The 6,954-nt window shown below is 40.9% G+C and overlaps 1 pseudogene; it reads left to right on the forward strand.

Moving 5' to 3' along the window:
- The first annotated feature begins 1,233 nt into the window (after positions 1-1,233).
- LOC123394054 lies at positions 1,234-2,153 on the forward strand (annotated as a pseudogene).
- Positions 2,154-6,954: the final 4,801 nt, after the last annotated feature.

Genomic DNA, 6,954 nt, shown 5'->3' on the forward strand with positions numbered 1-6,954 from the left:
GTGTCTCTTGGTATTGTCTCTGATCATGGTTTCCAGGCTGTCTGCACCTGGTTACTTGTTGGTGTCCTTTCCAGGAGAAACACAGTGTTCTCTCAAATCAATGTCTGCCAAGCCTGCTAATCTGAAGTCTCCTAGCCTCATGACCCTTTGATGGCAAGAACTTGTGCCGTTCAGACCCTCTGCTGGTCACAGCCAATACCATTGGAAAACATGCTCCTTGTGGTTTCTCAGTGTGCTCCACTATCCTGTGCCTTTGTCTTTTGCATTGGCTCACTGCCCTCTGAACCACCGACAGCCCACTTCTCCCCAGAGCCATGCATCCAATCTTCTCCCATAGTCTCTGTGACTTCTTTTCTCTTTTTCTTTGGAGTTTGATTTTTCGGCTTCAGGTCTATTTTCACAATGTTGCAGTTGATGTGGTAATCTTCCAGTTGTGTTCATGGCTGAAGACAAGCCTGGAGTTCTCAGATACTAATACCATCTCACTATCCTCCAAAGGTACCACAGATTCTTACTGAGGCATAGGCAAGAAAGAAATCTTGCCACTTGCCTCTTGTGACAGTGTTGTGGAGAACATTGTGCTATGTCACATGTGTCAGTCTCAGAAATACAAATAACATACAATTTCACTCTCTCATGGTAGTCAAAAGACATGGGAAAAAGCAAGGGAAAAAGGGACAAACCACACAATTCTACCCAGACACACAAAATTTGGTGTTTGTTTGAAGGCATGTTTTTGAGAATACATGTTTATAAAAGGGGACAAAAGGTGACATTCTTTGTAGGAAATGGAGCTGAAAGTGTTGGAATGTGAGTTTTCAAGCCATGTCAATTGAACTTCTATCCAGAAAGGACTGACTTCTTATCTCTTGAAATTTAATTATGTGTTATATTAACACAGACAAGCAACATACACACAAACACACAAACGCACACACGAAGGAGACACACAAAAGATGGGGAAGAAGTGAGGAATGGCACTAAAGGAAGCAATCCCCCCAAAAAATAACATAAAGGGGAAAGGCACAGAGAATCCAAATCAGAAACCAACCAAAATGGAAAGTTAACCTCCTACCTATCAATAATTACTTCAAGTATTTAGGATAAATTCTCGCATCAGTACAAACAGATTGTTGGACTCAATGAAAATTAAAAAAAAAAGGCTTTTTCTCAGACTCTCAGATAAAGCGGCGGGCCGGGCCGGCTGGCAGGTAAGCACGGCCAAAGTCGGACATGGCGGCGCTCTATGCCTGCACCAAGTACCACCAGCGCTTCCTCTTCAAGGTGCTATCTCAGAGACAGCAGCTGTGCAAGGAATGTCAGATTGCACACTCTGTTGTGAAGTGCACCTACTGTAGAACTGAGTACCAGCAGGAGAGTAAAACCAATACAATATGCAAGAAATGTGTTCAGAATGTGCAGTTATATTGAACGCCCAAACCTTGTCAGTACTACAACATAATTGCAGCATTTATTGGCAACAAATGCCAGCTCTCCACGAATTCAGAGAAGAAATATGGACCACCATATTCGTGTGAACAGTGTAAGCTGCAGTGCGCATTTGACAGGGGAGATCACAGAAAGAAGGTAGATGGGAAATTGCTGTGCTGGCTTTGTACACTTTCGTACAAACGAGTCCTCCAGAAGACCAAAGAGCAGAGAAAACATCTGAGCAGCTCTTCCTGTGCCAGACATCAGAAGAAGGAACAGTATAGTCGACTGAGTGGGGGCAGACATAACAGCCAGAAAACACTTTCTACATCCTCAATTCAAAATGAAATCCCAAAGAAAAAAAATCCATGTTTGAGTCAATCACAACCAATGAAGACAGCTTTTCCCCAGACCTGTCTCTGGACTCACCAGGCACTGACCACTTTGTCATCATTGCCCAACTGAAGGAAGAAGTGGCCACTCTGAAGAAGATGTTGCATCAAAAGGATCAAATGATTTTAGAGAAAGAGAAGATCACAGAGTTGAAGGCTGATTTCCAATACCAAGAATCTCAGATGAGAGCCAAAATGAACCAGATGGAGAAAACCCACAAAGAAGTCACAGAGCAACTGCAGGGCAAAACCCGAGAGCTCCTGAAGCAGGCAACTGCCTTGTCCAAGAGCAAGAAATATGAGAAGTCAGGAGCTATAACCTCTCCATGAGAGACCATAAGGAGCCTCCCAGCCAACAGCAGCAGAATTCCTGGGTTAGGCTTGGCGACCGTGCTGTTCTCTGCGAATTGCAAGCTTTCTTAAGAAATCTCTATTTTATTACAGTTGCCCTTCTTAGTGGGATTGCAGTGGGCTGAATGGAAACATCTGGTTAGTGCTGTGTCATAACTGCATGCTTGGATGTTTGGGGTTCCAAGCTCTCTGTCTCATGCTCTCGCTCTTCTTCCCCCACACCCCCAACCCCCAATCCTACTCTTTGTCTGTCTCTCCCTTTTGGTACTATTCTTTGTGTGTGTGGTGGTCACTGCTCAGTGTTATGTGCAGAATGGTATATATATATATATATATATATATATATATATATATTTTTTTTTTTTTTTGGTCCATCATTGCATCCTGCCATACCCATGAGCAAATAGTTTGGCATTAACAACATATCACTGCCACCCTCTGAACTTTCAAAACTGCCACCTTAAGACTTGGTAAATGGAAGAGGCTTTCTCTCTTCAATAAACCTTTTGCTTCAAGGTATATTCTTCTGTTTTTTTCCAGGCATATTATGTATGAACTTTGTACTATGTACAGCCAGAGTTTTATTTATTTTTTTTAAAGAAACATTTTCTTGATAAAGGAATAGTGGTAGCCTAGCTTGTTCTTCTTGTAAAAGTGATTCCTCAAAAAAAAGTTCTACTCTCTACCTTTTCATAAAGAAATAAGACCTTTTCTTGTTACCTTGGAGCCTTAAACCCTGATGCTGAGGTGAAACAACTCAATGCAGAAGTATGGAGTTAAGTGCATCTTGGAGGCTTTCTTGGAAGAGCATTTAAGAAGAGGATATTTAAGGGAGATAGCAAAGATTTGAACAGTCTGTCTTTTTAAGTAAGGGCAGAAAGAAAGGTTTTCCAGGTTTTACTGGACATTTACCTCCCCTATCCCTTTCTTGATTGTTTTATGTGACTAATTTCAAATTCTCACACTGCCACTTCTTTAAAAAAAAAAGCACCCTTATATCAGTTGTTTTATTGGGCCATTGTCAGAGAATTTTTTTTAAATGAGCAGATTCAAAATAGAATTATACTCAAATACAGAGCATTTTGAAAGTCAGTATGAGCTGATCACGCATGGACTCTGAATACGATTGCAAGAATTGATATCACTGTATCTTCTCTCTACTCCTCATCCACACCAGCCTGTACACTCCATGCTTTGAATGGAAATATATTGAAAACAGGTGCATATCAGAAGCATCTTGGCCTCAGCCAGAATTGTTTGTGTCCTGTTTTCCCTTCTTGACCCAATAGGCACATGCATTTACTTTTCTAGGAGAGGAGATAGATTTGCACTTCTAGCCATTCTCTCAGGTCTTCTATTGGATGTTTGTGAAAGAAATGAAAGATGGGTAATATGACATGAAACACAGTAAAATCAACTACCTTGGAATCCTTAATGGAGAGGGAGGGGTGCTGAGGGTAGAGTAACGATGAGGGCAAATGACCTTTGTACCTCAGTGTACCCAAATTGTAAGCAGTCAGTTTAACTTGCTAGGCATTTCTTAGAGGCAGATACTTATGATTTGTAATAACATTCTCACAAGTGGAGACATGCACAGAATTGGACAGAGATGTGGAAATGGGTGGCTTTTTTTTTTTTCTGAGAAGAGAAACAATGGACCATATTGTTTCTATCTCACTCTAGTAGAGAAAGTCATTTCCCCTTCTAAGCAGGGGCAATGGTAGTGCTAAATAGTCTTGTAACTTTTTGAATGAGAAACTTTTAGGTAAAGATAAACTGTCAGATAATATTTCAGACGCATTTACATTTGACTGTGGGGAAAAGATGGTGAAAAAAATTACAGTCATGTTTTTTTTTTTTAATTTGGAATACTTGAGAAATTCTGTTTCATAAAGTGGTAATATAAAAACACATAGTTAGTTTTATACTAAATCTTTTTTTAAGTACTTGGCATTTAATATAAAGCAGATTCACACATTTTCTAACTTTCCACAAGTTCCAAAAAGTAAAGGAAGAAAACTCAGTCTTAAAATTTTGGTTTTTAAAAATCATGACACTGTTTTACCATGAAATTGAGTAGCTAACTTTTGGTAACACCTTTTGTTCATTTGTATGTTTGTACAATGGACATTTTGAAAAACAGGAATGTTTTGGTTTGTACAAACTTTGAAAAATGTGTGTTAATAAAAATTCAAATTGACCCCCCCAAAAAGGCAAAATGGTCCACAAGAAAATAACAAAACCGTAACAAGCTCAACCTTATGTTGCAAATAGAAATTCCCTTCGACTATAAAGATGCACATAGGTTGAATGTGAACGAATTAGGAAGACATAGGTTATGCAATTGGCAAGGAGAAGAGAGGCAAAGTGATGGTGCCCATGGCAGATAGAGAGATTTTATGCCTTCAAGAGACAAAAGATTACTGGAATCTGCTTTGTCTTGATGGTGTATCAAAACATCAGAAACTTGGAAGAACTGCCAACATATACACCCCCCACATGGGTGTGTCTTAATGTTGGAAGCATATTAACAGAAATGAAAGGAGATGGAGACCTCCAGCCAGTATCGTTGGTGTCTACGATATCCACTTTCACCACAGGAAAGATCACCCAAATGGGAAGCTGGTAAGGAATAACACCTGAGCTTTGGGGATACGACCGTTAGATTGAGTCCCTGAGTACCATAAGAGAAGTTCTTCCCAAGAAGAACTCATTTCTGTTACGCTCAGCTTGATTCTCAAAGTCCTGAGGCACTCTTGGTTTGTCTCCTTTACTGACTTTACCTCCTTCAGTTTTCCCTTCCTTCTACTAAGGGCCATGCATTTTCCCCTGGGGCACATAAGAGAGAAGCCATAATGAATTCCCCTTTTCCTGCTTGCCTTTTTCATTTCTCAACACCCAATCCTGTGAAATTATGGTCAATGTAATAACCTTGTGTCTGAGGAATATTCTGTTGCCAATACGCACATCTTCTTTATCCACTAGTTTTTGCAAGGGCATTGCAGCTCAAACCACAGTTCTGCTTGACTTGGCATTGCAGGTCATCGATATAGGCCATTCCTTTTCCTTTGATTTAAGACAATTAGTCAACAGGGCTATACTTATTACCACAGCAGGTAGCGTTAACTAAGGATGACAAAGAGTGCTGTCCAGGGCTCTTCCTTCAGCATTAGCTCTCATGCAGAATATCACACTTCTTGAAGCCTTTGAAAAGGTGTTTAAGGTAAAAGCAGGTAGACAGAGCCATAATCCCTTATGACTAGTGTTTTTGAACAGTAGGAGATAAAAACACAGATAGCACAGTATATCCATGCCCTAACATTTTTCCTTGAAAGGGGAATTTCCATACCTTAGTCTTCACTGACCCATAGGGAAAATACGCTGAGAAAGGACTTTCTCACCTACAGCATGATAAACCTCAAAGAGAAATGATGATATCCAAGAGGACTCACTGTTTCTTGAGATCTCTAGAAATTGCAGTGGAAATAGGAAATCTTTGCTGTCTATGGAGAAATATTGGTCTAAAGGATGGTATCCCATACATCATTTTCTTTTCTCTTTGTCTAGAAAGGGGAAGTGAGACATTAATACACAAGGCAACCTGAGTCCTTGATCAGTCTCATGGGGTCTTTTTCTGTCTTTTCCAGTGGCCCTAACTAAAGCCATAGGACTCAAAGTCTATGAGAGATAGAATGCTGCTTTAGCGAAGCCAGTTTTTGTGATATCACAAAGCTTTGAAGTCCTAGCAACCACTCCTTCCCAAACCATGCCTTATCTACACTTGACTGGAGTAAGTCATGGGTGGGCCAAAAGGATCCCAATCTCTCCCAAACTGCTGGAGCCACCAGTGAATCCAGTTGGTGTTACTTTCTCCATGGCCAAAATCATAGTCTATTGTCGTGACAGTCTGCACAAGTCATCTGGACTCTGGAGAAATGCAAGAATCCACAATTCCACCTTACCCACGAAAGTACAAAAAAGAATCAGGTCTCAAACAAAGACTCAGGGCGGAACTCCATGTTCCTCACATGTGTATGGTCATAGCGCCCAATCAGGGCACTTCTGACTAGGGAAAGGCCACCCAAGGAAACCTCAAGGGAACACCCGCAACCATGCCGAAGATATGTCTGGAGTCTTCAACAGCGAGGACACGAGTACCTCTAGTGTCTTCCAGAAATCATGAAAATAAGGCCTCTCAATCCTTAAAAGTGAACAAGTATCAAAGGATACTCTACATCCAAGAACCTGAAACCCAGGACAGACTCATTTACTTGGAGTCCACAGGAGCAAGCGTGGAGCATGTTGGAAGAGACCTATAGCAAAAGTGAAGCCATCTGAAAGATTTTCGTGCCTGTTTCAAGATGAAAACGTGTATCTCCTAAAGGACATATTGAAGAGGATTTGAATGTAGATGAACCTTGAGCATACCCACGGGGTGGTTCAGCTACCGTCTGAGGAAATGAATGGAGATATGGCAGCACAAGCCTTCCTTAAACCTCTCATGACCATTCTCCATGTGGTTTCATACAGTAACCAAACGGAGACTCTTGAAGAAGATAGACATGTTCTAATGGAGACAGGAGAGGTAGAACAAAGTGACAATAAAGTGCCATTACAGCAGGACACACAGAGAATGCCACAGGTTGGTGAGAAGATAGAGGAAGACAAAGAATAGGAGAATGAACAATGGAGCTCAGAGCGACGGTGTGTCATTTTAGCATGGTGGGAGGTGCTGAAATCAATAGGGAGATAGGTCCAAATTAAATAAACCATCCTCTGG

The sequence above is a fragment of the Mustela putorius genome, unplaced genomic scaffold (assembly GCF_011764305.1).
Source record: "Mustela putorius furo isolate JIRA1106 unplaced genomic scaffold, ASM1176430v1.1 tig00001179_pilon_pilon_pilon, whole genome shotgun sequence".
Taxonomy (NCBI): Eukaryota; Metazoa; Chordata; class Mammalia; order Carnivora; family Mustelidae; genus Mustela; species Mustela putorius.